Raw genomic sequence first — 15,959 nt, 5'->3', positions numbered from 1 at the left:
CTACAATGCTAATGTGTCTTGATTTTTCACTGTAATAAATACATGACTATTTCACAACCTTTACTCTGGCAGTCCTGGTTTTTCAGTGGGCAAAGGATGAAACATTAAGGAGTTAAAACTTCTGCTTTAACATATTTCAAAGAAACTTTCTAGATTCATCCCTTCTCTATATTGTTCAGTAGAGCACACGATAAATAATTTGAGTGTATTCAACCGTTTTTCAAACCAAGCAATTGTTTTTCAATAAATCAAAATTTATACCTATTAGCACTATTCCAAGCCCTAGGGAATGCTGGGACAATAAGGAGATCTTATCCTTTTTTAAGATCTGTTTTGACTGTGCTCGCTTCAGCAGCACATAGACTCAAATTGGAATGATACAGAGATTAGCATGGCCCCCGAGCAAGGATGACACGCAAATTCATGAAGCGTTCCCTATTTTTGTGAATTGTGTAAGATTTATGAGTCACAGACTTATACCCCTGAAACAAATAATACATTATATGTTAATCAATAAAATAAAATAAGTTTAGACCCTATTCTTCATAGTACAGGCCAGTCTGTGAAAAGCCACATCATAGAGGTCATGCTCCTAGGAGGTTTGTTAGCAGATGAAGAGAGGTGGGACAGAGACCTACCCTGCCTCTCGCCTGTTGGCCTGTTGAACTTACTTTTCAGTGAAAACTTTAGGTCTTAGTTCACTTTTTAATCTCTGGGATTCTCTTAGAGATAGACATGACATTTGGAGCAATGAACATAACTGATTTTCCTCACTTTGGGTCAATAAAACAAAGGCCTACGGCATATTTTTCTAGTTTTCTCAACTTCCAGAAAAATATTGTCTTACTTGTGATTGGTGCTTTTGACTTGTCAGCACTATAAAATATCATTTCTAGTGCCTACATCACCCACCCAGTAGACCATGGCAACCTCTCCCAAGTTTGTCCTCCCCTGTTCCTAGTTTCATTTTTGTGGTCTGACACACTCAATTGCTTCTGAGTTTTCAGTTACCATGAAGGCCGATGTATGGGAAACTGGCAGTCATATGATAAAACCTTTTAGACCCAACAAAATTCAGATGCCGCTGTTTACCTTGTCTTTCTAATTCCCCTTTTCCCTCTCTTCTTTTTCTTATATTGAGATCCTTGCAGCTCAAAGCGGCAAAATCTTTTGCAGGAAGAAGGACACCATGACTGAATTTGAACCAAAGTACATTAAGGATACAAGGTCAGACTGACATTTAAGTTTTATTGGGTTCAAACTATAAGAAAATCTTCATTTTTGCTTGGGAGGTCCTGCCTTCTCCTAAGTGACTAAAAGATAGTGTCTGTTGTCTAAGCCAGGCATCATTTACACAATTGCCTTTGACAATTACTGGGTTAGGAAGGAGTGTATGAACTTATTCTGGCCAGTGACAGTTGAGAAGATTGCTGGCAAAAATTATCAAATGTTTTGTCTCCGATTATATATAATACATACATTATGACATATATATGACACAATATTTGCTGTATATATATTTGCTATATATATAAATATAGGACACACATATATATAGATCTATCTGGGACATAATATTTGCTTTTCTTCTGGACATAGTTGTGTCTTCGTGGGATGCCTGTAACTAGGGTTGGCATCTTGGCAACATAAGAAAGGTTAGCTGGAACAAGTTGGGGGACAGGCTGAGTTGGACATGTAGAGACAGGACAGCCTTGTGCCTACTTAGTGCTTGAGACTTCTTATGTGAGATAATAAATACGCCTATTGTCTTGACCATTCAAATCAGAGATTAAATTACTGGCAGTCAAACCCACCCTCTCTGATAAAGTGTGGTTTGTTGGAGTTAGCCTGAAAGACATGACTTTACAGCTCATTTTCTTCCCATACAGCTGTTTTTCCTAAAATTCTACCAACAGGTTCTTCTGTGAGTAAAACCATTGAGGCCTCTGTTAACTATAATTCTGCTTTTTGGAGGGTGTAACACATTCACATTTTATCTCAGTATTGAGTAAAGCTCTCTCATTTATCACCGATTTCCTGAGAAAGTAGCCAACGAAACAGCAAGGTTTGGTGAGAAAGGAGCCAGGAAAGACAGGGAGTGTGGGATAATGCCAGGAAAAGCAGTTTGAGAGGATGGGCTACAGAGCGGGTGATCTGGGAGCAGCGTTGAGACATCGCAAGGGAAGCAGTGGGGAGGCACCGCGTGAAGAGCAGGGGCCAGGATGAACACTAGGGACAAATAGGGCTTATATCCCAAATGGAGTTCTACCATCCAGGGCCACTGCAAATGGCGTAGTTCTGAGGACACCAAAAACTGCAGGGTTTCTCACTTAAACTTGCAGATTCTATGTTCCTGCATCTCCCAGTGTACAGAGATGCTATCAAGTTTTACCTGTCTCGGTTTTTCCGGTTGGCTGAAGAAACTCAGCCTCTGCGACATAATGGGATTTAATCCTAGGGCAAAATATTTATTCCTAACAAGTAGACTCTGGGTCTAATGACTTTGGCGTATACAATTTGATTTGGGTTTGATAAGACATTGATTTCAAGTCTTGAAAAGAACATTTTCTTCTTGCCTTTCTCCCCTCCCTCCAACTACCTGCCATCCTCTTAAAAAGATAGAATCTTTTCTCCTGTGTGTTTCAGAGTAATAGAAAGTTGTATTTTTTTTTTTCTTCTTCTTCTTCTCCTGTTGGTGGACATGGAATGGAAAAAACCCAACTTGAATAGACTTCACATGAAGAAATATATTCTGTGGAGGCCGAGGACAGGTGCAGCTTCTGCAGTCATTCTAGATCTCATTTTCTAAGCAGAAACTTCCCAAATCTGCATTTTAGTCTGAAGCTGTTGTATTCACCCGTCGCCCCCCCCCCAGGTGCTGCCCACACGAGCAGACCATATGGTTCTGCTAATGTGCAATAAAACTTGAGAGAAACCATTGAAGCCTGCTCTCTTCTGGGAACAGAAGATCTTTCCAATCAATTCTCCAATGATCTACCCATGTCCTCTTGGCACCTCCCTTCTGGGTCCTGCCAAGCATTCGCTCCTGGCTGCATTTCATCTCTGCCTATTTGCTCCTAAGAGGCTAATCCCTTGTATTCCATTTGCTGCTTTTAGAAAGGGGAGGAGGAGGAGGTAAATCAAGAGAGGAAGTTGTTTTGGAGATCACCTTAAGGCAATTTCAATAATAAATAACTGCAGGGCTGAGTTTCACATCCTAATTATAAATGCCTACTTGAGTGGATGGGCTCCTCTACAAAGTGCTTGGAGTTATGGTTTTGCTCTTAGCTTGGTCCTATTTCAAAAATACGCCTTTGCTTTATTATTCAGCCCACGGAGTGACCAGTATAATTAAGTTGCCAAACAGCTCCCCCCGCCTCTTTATCACCTTCTCTTTTCAATTACGATAAAGTTTCTGAAAAATTCAGATTAGTGCCTTCAATTTCCTACTTGATCCAAGCAGACGGGGCCAGGGTAAACAGATGGTACCACCTCATTCAGGCAGGCAAGAGGCCCCAGAGGCCGCTGGACAAAGACAGGCACGGACTGGGCTTCGGGCTCCATGCTGTGGACATCTCTTCCTCCACAGTTCAGAATAGAAAGTCTTACGGTCTGAGCAATGGGAGCATCTAGCTGAGCTCTGTGAGAGCGAGCACCCAGAAGTAATGTTTAAGGGCGTCAACAGTGGAATTCAAAATTTTAATGAATAATTACACATTTATTAAGGTGAAAATTAGTTAATCTGGCACTCTATCCACTGAACTCTCAATTAAGTAGCAATTTTGCCCAATTATAGTAAAATACAATTAGTGCCTATAATGAGGGCCCTGAGTCCCTGCAATTATTGGAATGCCTTCTGAACCTTCCAAGAGGGATGCCACTGTTAATCAGCACAGTTAGTGTGACTTTTATTATGCATTCCATTTTTTAAAGCATAGGGTTCTGTCCCCAACCTAAATGGTAACTCACAATCCAATGAAACCCTTCTGTCGAGGTATGGTTGAAGGAATCCTCCTGTGTTACAAGGAACCCTGGTTATGAGGATTATAGGAGAAATTGTTTTAGATCTTGCTGATTATCTGACTTAATTAACTTGTGTAAATCGTCATGTTTCTTGCTTTGCTTTGGCCTCTTGGAAGCTTATGGACTCTGAGCTATTATTGCATGCTTGAGATGGGATGCTAATCCTAATCCTTGAGTTTATTCTTTTAGCTATTTGTACTTATTCTCTTGTTCCCCAAACCATTTCTTTTATCTTTTTTTTTTTTGTATGTATTTTGGTTTGATGTTTCTCTTGTTTGGAGAATGATTGGAAATAGAAATGCTGTTTTCCCTTTCCTGGGTCATGATTAATTACATAAGGAATGGAGTATCACCTAGTTTTAAACAGTAAATATCTGCTAAAAGTAAGATTTTATGAGTAAACTCTGAGATGGGACTTTTTTTCTTCATCTAATTTCGTGAGTAGGTATGTGCTTGTTTTTCTAGATGTATGTCTTTAAACATGTGAAAATGATTTACAGCTCATGAACGGACACCGGTCACTGCAAAACTGGGAGATTCGAACTCAGTTTTCGTAGGACTTCTCTGTTCCATAACATACACCCTTATGTGGCCTTATGTCATAGCACTCTGATTCCAACACATAGAGTTGGATTTTCATAAGGCATTGTAAGACATTCTATAAAGAACAGAATAAATTATGCAGCTTTTTAAACCTTGAGTGACCTGTCTTGGTTACAGTCTCATTATCTACTTTTCATGGAGCATTATACAGTATTAATACTCATTTTTTGAGTCTGTATCCTTTCTGTAAAATGTGTTTACGCAAAAGGCTGAGGAGGACATTTTTTTTCCCTATTTAAACTGATGATGACTAAGTGGGTCATACACTTGTGGCGGTGTGTTTTGGGGTGAGAGAGAGTGAGAACAGGGTGAGAAGAACAGGGGTGTCCGGGTGAAGGCTGAGCCCTCCCACTTTCCCATGTCTCCCCGGAGCGGTAATCCCCGCTCCATTAGCACAGAATGAGAGGCCATTTGGGTAAATATAGTCACATAAATATATCATTAGGCAGTTTTGTAAAATTCACATTATTTACTCAAGCAAATATGTAATTAGAACATTTTTTAAAACACAGATTATCTACCAAAGAGACTCAAACTGTTCCTTTGGAGCATTTAAGCCTATTGGGTAAAACTGTAATTAGGCCATTAATTAAACCCAAATCATATTATTTATTTAAAGGTGCTTTGCTGATCTGATAAGCATTTTCTTTGCTCTTTTAAGGCATTTTAATAATTGATTATTGTAAACCCCTTGGCTATCACTTGCCCTTCATTCATTCCTTTCTGATTTGCTTCTTGTTTCATTTTATGATGATGGTTATAGATTTAGATTTCCCTGTGGATAATATGTGCAAAAATGCCTGATCTAGCATTGCCACCCTCTTTCCCTATACACCCCTTCAAAGATGTGAGGATGAAAAACCAGCTTACTGTTTTTTTAAGCTATATCCCTTTTGAATTTTTTTTTCCCCAGGGAAGTGGTTAGTAGTAATTGTCCTTTTATTTTCCTCATTGTCACACATGGACTTGATCAGATAAAAGTTTTTTCAAGTTCTGAAGCATTGAGATTGTCTGAACTTTCTGGAAATGAATTTGTTCTGAACCCCGTCAGCTTCCCTTGTTCGGCCAAAGCGTGTATATTTGTAAAATGCTTAATTCAATGTACTTCTCTGTTTGCTGTCTTGAAAAGCAGTGGTGACCCACACAGGGAGCAAACCTTCATTCCGTCTCAGGTTTGTAGAGAGCGGTATTGGCTTATGGTCTTCCAAGGAGTTTGTGTCCCAGAGGATTGTAATGGTGGATGTGTGGAATGGGTAATGTGCTTTCAGCCTTGCCTTGTTCCAAATCCTGTCTCCATCTTACAGAGAGTGGTATTTTCCTTTCCTTCTTTCTAAAAATGCAATCTGATCTATTAGTTTCTGAAAAGTCTAGAGTTCTTTTCTGCTCAGTCTTTGTTTTTGCTCTACCTTTTGTCTGGAATTCTGCCTGTCTCTTGAGTCTCTTTTGCTGAAGCAACTCAGAAACAGTACAGTGTGAGTTAAGAACACGGAAGTAGGAGCCAGACTGTCTAGGTTTGAATCCAGCTCCCCTTCTAACTAGCCGAGCACACTTGGCAAGTCACATATGTTCTTTGCTCCTCAGCTTCCTTCTTTACTTCCTCTTAGGTGGAGATCAGTATGAGTTAATACATAATACATTAATGCGTAACATGATACACTAACACAAACACTAATACATAAAGTGCCTACATAGCTATCACTATTATTTAGGCCTTTTGTTCTGGGAAGCCTTTAACCCTCCACAGATTGGTTTTCCCTGGAACGTCTCCTGTTTTCACCCCGACTGCACATTTCTTTGTACCTACTGATGGATTGCCTTTCTCTTACACTAGGCTAGAAGCTCTATCAGCAAAGAGACACTATCCATCTTCTTTAATGTTCTATCAACAGTACCTAGCACACCGCTGGTAAAAGGGCTCCCTGTCCAGGGGCACCCACATGATTCAAGGTGCTGTGTTAGCTGCAAAAGATGGAGTAGGGAACAGAAAGAACATTGCTCCCCCTCATGTAGCTTACAGTCTAGTAGGGAGGATAGATATTGAGCTCCCCCTCATGTAGCTTATACTCTAGTAGGGAGGATAGATACTGAGCCAATAATTATGTAGAAAATATAAAATTATAAGTAAGGCATACTATAGAAGATAGATATATCATTTCATGGTGGTCTAAAATAGATCTCTCTGAAGGAATAATACTTGGATACAATCTTAGGGATGAGTGGCTACTCAGTAGAAGAGAAAGGGAGAGAAACACATTCCAGTCAGAGCAAATGGCTTGTGCCAGTGTCCAAGATATGAACCCCGCAAGTGGGTGAATTGCAAAACGTTCACATCTTCCAAATGAAGACATTGAGGACAAAAAGAATTGCTACATGAAGCCAGAGAAGTAGATCAGGATGATGCATGGAAAACATTGGAAACCACCTTAAGAGGGTTTTCTCTATCACAAGTTTAATGAGAAACCACTGATATGTTTTAAGTGGAAAGGGGACATGATTCTATTGGCATTTATAAAATACCACTCATCTGGACATGTTGTTTCTAAGGGGGAGAAGAGATGAGATGAGCATCGCTGATGGAGAGGAGAAGTTCATAAAACCAAGTTCTATGTTGCTGCCAAGAGTCTAAGAGAAAGACTTTGGTGACGTGGAACTAAGCTTGTAGTTTAAATAGAGAAAAAAAAATGCATGGGTATGAGAGGCATTTAGCTCCAAAGTCAGCAGGATCTGATGATGATTGGTTATGGGTGCTAAGGAAGAGGGAGTCACAAAATGAGGTCCTGGTATTGGTAAGCAAATGTATGGTTTCTTTCTACCATCTTCTGGAAGCAGACTCTATGAAAATGATGACGTTTGGGAGGAAGATAACAAGCTTTTCTTTGGACATGTTGAACTTAAGAAGACTTTGGAACCCTGTAGATAGGATTTCAAATAGGAAGTTGGAAAAACAGTTCTGGAACTTAGAGATGAAGTCTGGGAAATTGACCTAAATCTAGGCATCGTCAGCAAATAGGTGGATAGTGAAGCAGTGGATGTAAATGCAATCACCTAGGTAGAAACTCTCAAGGAAGATGAAGGAGCTAGGGAACGAGTCCTAACAAGTCCCGAGAGTTGTGGACTGGCAGATGGTTGATTAACTGGTAAAGAGTAATGAGAAACACACAGAAGGAGGGCGACGAAAAGCTTTATAATGCAGAAGCCCCTCGAAGAGCGTGTTTCAAAAGGAGGGCAAAGTCTATCCTGTCTAGAACTGCTAAGAAATCCTTGGGATTTAGTGACCCAGAGGTCACTGCTGACCTTAGCAAGGATGAAGCAATGAATGAATTCACTGATGGAATAAATTTAGTAGAATCTGGATAATGAAAGAGAGAAAGTTTTCTTTAATGAGTACATTCTCAGAGCCTATAATATATGATGTATCATGACTTTCACAAAATACGATATTCGTATGTAAGTTTTTAGACTTCATGGTCCTTGGAACTCTTCTTTTTTTCTGGTGCATCTAATATGACAGGATGTCCTATGGAATCCCAGTTTGGGAAATGTTACACTAGAAGTATTATTTGGGTGACAATTCATGATCCTGCCCAGTTTCTCATTCCACAGGGGATGGATTTTTATCTACTTTCCTCATCTAATATTAGACTAGAGTGCTAGAATGTTGTGGTGATTAAGAGAGAGATGTCTGAAGCTAGACATCTAAAGTTTAAAACCTCTAGCATACTGGGTGAACTTGAGCAATGTGATCCTTAATTTTATGTGCTCACTTGACTGAGCTAAGGGATGCCCAGATAGCTGGTAGAACATTATTTTGGGTGCTTCCAGTAGAAATTAGCATTTGAATCAGGAGACTGACTGAGGAAGGTTTGCCCTCACCAATGTGGGCAGGCACCATTCAATTGATTAAGGGCCCAAATGGAACAAAAATGCAAAAAAGGGCCAAGAAACTAGTTATTTCATTCCTCGTTACAGTAAGAAGAGCTAATGGCTCTTCTGATATTCTAACCATCATCATTAATGGTTTTAAATTGCTCCTAAGTGTTAGACTTCTAAATACTTTATACACATTAACTCTTTTAATTTTGCATAACTGTCACCATCTACATTTAATAGGTAAGGAAACTGAGTCACAGAGCACTTAAGTAACTCACTTGAATTAGTATTCTCCAGAGAAACAGAACTAGAAGATTGTGTGTGTATATATATATATATATATATATATATATATACATATATATATAATATTTTATATATATATTATATATATTTTTTATATATACCTAGACACCCCTCCACGTCAGCTTTTTTTTTTCTTCTTTTTTTTTTCCCCCACTTTTGCTTTTTAAAGCAAATGTTTATTGGGTCTTTCTGGGAGAGTCTAGAATCAGCTTGACTCTGTGCCTGTATTTGTTGGGCATCTATTCAGGTGTGAATTGGGTAGGCCCCTTAAATTTCACAAAAGGGACTGGCCCTCTCTTCCATTCATTTGATTAATGAAGTCTGCAGCTTCCTCGTTCACTTGTAATCCTTATTTTTGCCAGGGAATATTAATTGTCTGCTGCTGACCTTTTCTCAAAACCTTTGTGAAAAAGAAGTGACTGATATTCTTGGAGAATTACATAAAAGATAACCCGTTTGACATTTCCCTCAAGTTCCTTAAAATTGACCCCTAGATCGTCAGGCTGGGAGACTGGTAGGTAGACCCCATTACTTGTGGCCTTGTAGAATTGTTCTCCACAGCTCTGTGTCCTGAGCCCTGGGTGCACCTCCAGGCATGTCACCAGAAGGAAGTCCCTGAAAGTCACTCTCTGCCATTACCGTGAGAGATTTTTATCTCAAGCCTCTGTGCCTTTTCAGAAACCCCTGATAACACTATTAATGATAAATGCTCTGAGGTTTGGAACTAATTATGTTTCTAAGTTTGTTCTGGCCGGTGGCTAATGTGTCTATAGTAGAATATACAAGCTGATGCTGTGTGTTGAATGTCTTCTTACCCCTACTTTCTGCACGTGGCTCAGGGCTCTGGAACCTGATCCATATGTACTGTATCAAGGGGATTCTCTGCCCTCAGGCTTCCATTGGATTTGGGCCATGAGAAGTGTCAGAAGGAGATCTAAAGGCAAGGAGAGAATGAAGCTCGGTACTTATTCCCTGAGCTCTCTGCAGCCTAGCACCGCGGGTTGGCTCCTTCCTTTTGTAGGTCCACAGTCCTGTGGAGCATCCCCTCCCTGCGGAGCTCTTTCTCTGGGTACTGGTAACCACTCCCTCACCTTGCCCTTCAGGTCTAGATTAGTAAAAAAAATTCCTGGCAGAGGTTTTTTGGTTATTTTCCCAGAGGCACTCCACTTACCCACTTTTTTCTTCTCTTAAATCCTTCCAGCACTTTTACAAATAGTCCCTTTATTAAACTCTCCTTAATGGATTCCATTTGAATGTGCCACAGATTCCTGCTGAGACCCTGACTGATAGACTCTAGCAACTGCTGGGCACCAACTAATCACCTCTTATTTTTATTGTGCTCTATTTTATTTAGGGATTTATCTTTTATTCCTCTGAGATAAACCCCTCTGTTCTATAAAGCACCTCAAAATATTTTTTAGCAAAGAGTCAAACTGTAAATTAAAAAAAAATGCATCTGCAAATAAATATGCTACATCCTCTACTTTATGCTGGGAAGAAAAGACAATTAAGGCTCAGTCCTTGAGGAGATCTCTATCTGTGAGGAAGACATTCAAGGAAGCAAATAATCGCAGTGCATTGTGCTGAGTTATAAAGAAGATGTAGGCAAAGTCCTCTGGAGACCTGCTGTGTTCCTTACTGAGCTCAGAGAAGGGGACAGAAACTGGTCAGAGAGACCAGAAGCACAAGGGCCGAGGTGCTCACAAAAGGTGGGGTTGTTAAAAATCTCCCACTAGAATGGCAACAGGCACCCAACATGGAGGGCTGGTTATTTATCTCTCTGAAACATCCATGATCTTGCTTGATATGTTGGGAGTTCCCATTCATGTCCTGTGGGATGGATTATTTATTATTTTTAAAGTCTGTTCATTTTCACGCCTTGATTTAGGGGGAAAAAAAAACTTAGAAAATGCAAAATACTTTGTTATTCTCCAAAGATTTATGTTTAACTCAAATGTAACTAATGAGCCTCACAATATGTGTCTAATTCCTTCCCCCTTTCATGTACTATACAGTTACATAAATCACGTGCCGGCTTCATCAAAAGTATTTCTAAAAAGTAAGATAGATTATGACTGGGAATATGAGCAGCAGGTAAGTCATGTCTAAGTAGCAGAATACACATATTTCGGTTTCAATAAGAGGTGAAAATTGTAACAGTACTTTAAAAGGAAATTGTGATTTACTATCTGATCTTGGAATAAGCCTAAGAATGGTCCATCAAGAGCCTGCAGGCAGACACAATGTGTCCTGCTATGTGTACTAGAGATGGCTATTTATTATCTGTCACATATGTTTAAAAAAAGAGACTGAGTGATCAAAATCTCTGAATTGTTTAATTTTGGATTAATCAGAAGATGAAACACGGGCTCTAGGTCTTTCATCAGCCTTCAAAATGAGTCCTGACCTAGTCTGCTAACTTAAAAATAAAACCGAATGCAAACCTTCCCTGCTGTGTGAAAAGGTTTGGCTAGCGGGCCTCCTGGACGTTTTTGTCTGTTGGGTTTTTAATGAGGACCAAAGTCTGGGTTCTGGAACATTGTGAATTTTGATTACAGTGGGGTTCCAGCCTGGTTGGAATGGGGGAAATGTCAGAAACCTCGTGAGCTCACCAGCCAGCCTCTAGATGAAAGGCATGGGAGAAAGCTTCTCAAATGCTGCTCAACCCTTGGTTTTTATCCAAACCCAAACTCTAAGCCCACAAAGGTTCAGTAAGCACAAAACTCCAGCCAATCATTGGCTTTGTAAAATGCCAATTCCTCTTTTAGCAAACAATTATAAGGCATAATTGCTAGTAGAGAAAAATCTATCGACCTTCATAGATTTTTAATTGCCCATTTTATTTTGCTTCCTTATAAGTATCAAGAAGATGACATTGGATTTAGTGCAATATTATGTTTCTGTTAAAATCTTGACATCTCGAAAGCGAGGAGGAGCCTTAATGGTCTCCCATGATCAAAGTGCCCGTTGACAGCTCTGATCTCCAGGGAAAGCATGCTTCAAGAGTATACTGAAGCTAGAAAGTGCTCAGTTTCTTAGCTTTTCTCCGGAGACTTCTGCAGATCATGCCAATTAGTGACTTGATGGTTGGTTTGCATATATTGATAGACATCAAGACATAAGGATCATTCCAGGCAGTGATCACTGAGCCACTCAACTATAAGATGTCTGTAATTAATCCTAACCCTCATCCAATTTAGAGTAGATAACCCTTGGTCAAAATAAATAGCTAGATGGTACTACTGTGATCATATATGTTGATGCTGCTGTGATAGGGCAATGGATCTCAGAATCTTAAATTTTTCAACCTATGTGGTGAGACAGAAGTTCTCTGAGCCAGTTTGGTTTTGTTTGTCCCGACAAGGTGAAGAGACAGGGTATATCAGCAGTGTGTGGTGGGTGGGGGGAGTAAATATTCTGTTTTTTATTTGAGTTTAGTGGACGCACAATGTTACATTAGTTTCAGGCATAAAACTTAGTGATTGGACAAGTCTATACATTATGCTGTGCTCATCGTGAGGGTAGCTCCCATCTGTGACTATACAACACTGTTACAATACAACACTGTTACAATATCATCGACTGCATTCTCTATGCTGTGCCTTTCATCCCCCTGACGCGGTCAGTCCATACCTGGAAGCTTGTACCTCCCACTCCCCTTCATCCATTTTGCCCGTCTCGCCACCACCACCCCCTCTCTGGCAACCGTCAGTTTGTTCTCTTTATTTATGGGTCTGTTTCTGCTTTTTTCATCACTCTTTGTTAGAAGATAAATGATAAGGCATTAGAAAAGATAAACTGAATTGATAGCTGCTTTTTATTAAATATAAATAAGCCACTTATTGTTCTTTCATTTTTTGAATACTTATTGACCCTTTAAGCCCTGTGCCAGGATTCTGAAACAAAGGTTAGCTCTTGTTCTTAATATAAATACCCTGAATGGTAAGCACAAAGTACTAGGGGAGTTCCCACAAGGAGCCTCGACCAGGGATCAGAGAGAGGGAGTATTCCCTATATCTCCTTACATTCGGCTGGCTGTGTTCCATCATAGTCCTGGCTTAGCTGCCTAGGTTTTGTTTTGTTTTGTTTTAAGAATTTTATTTATTTATTTGAGAGAGAGAGTGAGACAGCACAAATGGGGGAGCCATAGGGGGAGAAGAGGAGGGAGAAGCAGGCTCCCCACTGAGCAGGGAGCCCCACCTGGGACTTGATCCCAGGACCGCAGGATCATGACCCAAGCAGATATTCAATGCACTGAGCCACCCAGGCACCCCAGCTGCATAGATTTGAGTATGACCCTGGGATACCCAAATTCCCAGACAATGATTGAGAAAAGACAGCAAAACAGATTCAAAAATAGGAAGAAAGTATGAAGTTGTGTTTTCATAATTCCCCTTTCCCCGCTTTGTTAAAGCACTGAGGTTTACTTGGATTAAAGTGCATTTTAAATAGGGAGGAAGACACATTGCAAACTGTGACACACCTCAGTTTCACTCCTAGCCTCTGAAGCCTGAAATCTGCTTTTTAGAAAAACACACCATTCTATTATTATGAAACTTTGTTTTTCAAACTGGCATGTAGGGTGAATTCTTTTTTTGTTTTTTTTTTTTTTTTTTGTTGTTGTTGTTTAAGATTTTTATTAATTTATTTGACAGAGAGAATGAGAGACAACGAGAAAGGGAATACAAGCAGGGGATTCGGAGAGGGAGAAGCAGGCTTCCTGCTGAGCAGGGAGCCCAATGTGGGGCTCCATCCTAGCATCTCGGGATCATGACCTGAGCCCAAATGCAGACGCTTAATGACTGAACCACCTAAGTGACCCTAGGGAGACTTCTTTCCCAGGAGTACACCAAGGCTTTGAGGACTGAAAGTTTTATAATTACATTTTCAAAATCATTTTAAAAATTAGTAAAATATATCCTGGCTTATTTGATGGCTCTTTTTTTTTCACCTTCCACTTGATCTGTGACCCGATTTGCAATTGTCTTTGCAATGTCTATTGTGATTGCCTAAAGAGACAGCATTCTACTTTTAGTACTGTGTTGTTGTTTTTTTAACTTAAGTGCTCAGGTGGCCACTGATGTATTTCAGTTCACCAATGGTTTTCCCCACCCCCCTCTTTTAAATGGTGGAGGAGTATTTCTTGGTTTTGAGAACCACTGCTGTAAAGTATTTTGGAGTTGGTATAATGGAATTTGGGATCTATGCAACTGAGTCCTGTGAAGATTGACCCAGAGGGCACATTTCAAGTCATAAGAACAAGAGATGCTTATTTTCTGTATTCCTCAAGTGAAAGGTGGATGTGTGAGTATAGATATTGAGCACTGAATGTCTGCCAGCCTTTATGCCAAGAATTCTACATACTTCCCCTTGCTGAATCCCCAAACCTTATGAGACAGCTATTAACCCTATTGTGATGAGGAGGAGTTCAAGTTCAGAGAGTTTTAAGTCTCTTGCACAATGTTACATTGTCAGGATTAAAATTCAGCCTCTGACCCAAAGGGCACGGTTTGCCATATGGAAGTGATAGATATAAAGGACAGAAAGCAAAGGGAGGGCAAATAGGTCTTTTAGATTTCAAATATTAAGTTAACTTTGCATTATCATCTAATTCTTTGTAATCTAAATAATACCTATATTTCAAAGAACTATATTTGTTCATTGCTATAGTTGGCAATGAAAACTATACTGTCCCACATCAGTGGGGTCTGCATATTTTCCTACTGCCAACCTCTTAGATGCTTCCCAGTGTAGCTAAGAATGTTGTTATTTCCCCATTTGTACATTGTTAATTCTTAAAGAGATAGTGTATTAAAAGGTTGCTAAGACCTAGATTTTTTTTTTTTTTATGTTTCTGAGACATCTTAAACATTTCATGGCTCAGCTGCATTTTAATAAATTTGGCCTATTTTCCCGACTTCTTAAAATTCTGCAAATGTTTAGATAATTAATTCCTGCCACGATAAGACTGCTACTGTTCTCTGGATAGCATTTCTGTGATTTATTGTCATACGGTCTCCCAAACTTTAGGTTGATTTAATTTTGCTTGGGACTAAATAGGAGAAAATGTTTTTGAGAAAACTCTAGACGTGGATGTAGTGCAATATTCTTATTAATTACTATAATAAAATGAGGAAAAAGAATATAACTTTATTATTTAATTGCAAAGCTCAGAGTTTTACAATGAGGGTGACTTTGAGTATGAGAAGCCCTCCAGAACAGGGATCAAAACCTTTATTAGTAGTCGATGGATGTCTCTGTATTTACTTTTGGCATATCCAGAACACTTGACGGTCTTATTTATTTGACAGCTTGTTTTGGATTTGGCCATATGACAACTATCCCCTGAGGTATGAGTTTTACCAATTAGGAATTTTGAGAGCAGAGGATTCCACAGAGAAGTGCAAACCCATGTAGCCATCTTGGCTTCAGTGTGGGAGAAAAATACTCACTGCTAGGAGATACAGAAGGTGAAAACTAGCTTGCCATGGAGAGGCAGAAGAAAGAAGAAAAATCGAAATGCAAAAGATGAGACATTTCTGTAAAATCAGGAAAGAGATAATCAGAAGCTACCACAAACTATTTGGGTCTTATTTGTTAAGTAATTGCTTATGTGTATAATTGTTCACTCACCCTAAACCCCCAAAGCAAATTAAGTGAGTGTTTTCACCCCTCTTTGTATACATTATGCTTTGTTCCGATTTTACACTTTCTTTGAATTGAATCCCCTGGAAATTTGTCTAAATAAGTAATTCTAGGTTTTCACACATAGTTTTGAAGTAGAAGAGACTTATGGCGTGAAGAAAGAGAAACTGAAGAGAAATGTGTTGAATCCACATGTAAAGAGGGCATCAACATGAAGACTTGGGGAAAATTAAGGTGTTTGTGGGGTTTAGAATGACTAGTAACATGGAGACACACAAGAATTAACATGTATTGAGCATCTTCTAGATGTCAGGCACTATACTGAGCTGTATGGACTTAGGAGAAAACAGACTTGGACCCTGTCCTCCTCATGAGGATATTAAGAAAGAGAGACAATGGCCAAGTAATTATAATTAGAGAGTTTTGGAAGAAAAGTACAGGGTGCTAAGAAAATACATACAGAGGGAATTTAGCCTCATCTATGAATTCTGGATGGTGTCACTACAAAAAGG

General features: G+C 39.5%; 1 non-coding gene across 1 annotated transcript; it reads left to right on the top strand.

Moving 5' to 3' along the window:
- The first annotated feature begins 339 nt into the window (after positions 1 to 339).
- On the top strand, positions 340 to 443 carry LOC123392013. Its single transcript, XR_006606692.1, has one exon. It is a non-coding gene; the product is annotated as a U6 spliceosomal RNA (small nuclear RNA).
- Positions 444 to 15,959: the final 15,516 nt, after the last annotated feature.

This window comes from Mustela putorius, unplaced genomic scaffold (genome assembly GCF_011764305.1).
Source record: "Mustela putorius furo isolate JIRA1106 unplaced genomic scaffold, ASM1176430v1.1 tig00000421_pilon_pilon_pilon, whole genome shotgun sequence".
NCBI lineage: Eukaryota > Metazoa > Chordata > Mammalia > Carnivora > Mustelidae > Mustela > Mustela putorius.
The sequence above is the reverse complement of the archived record's forward strand: the minus strand, read 5'-3'. Positions and strand labels throughout refer to the sequence as shown.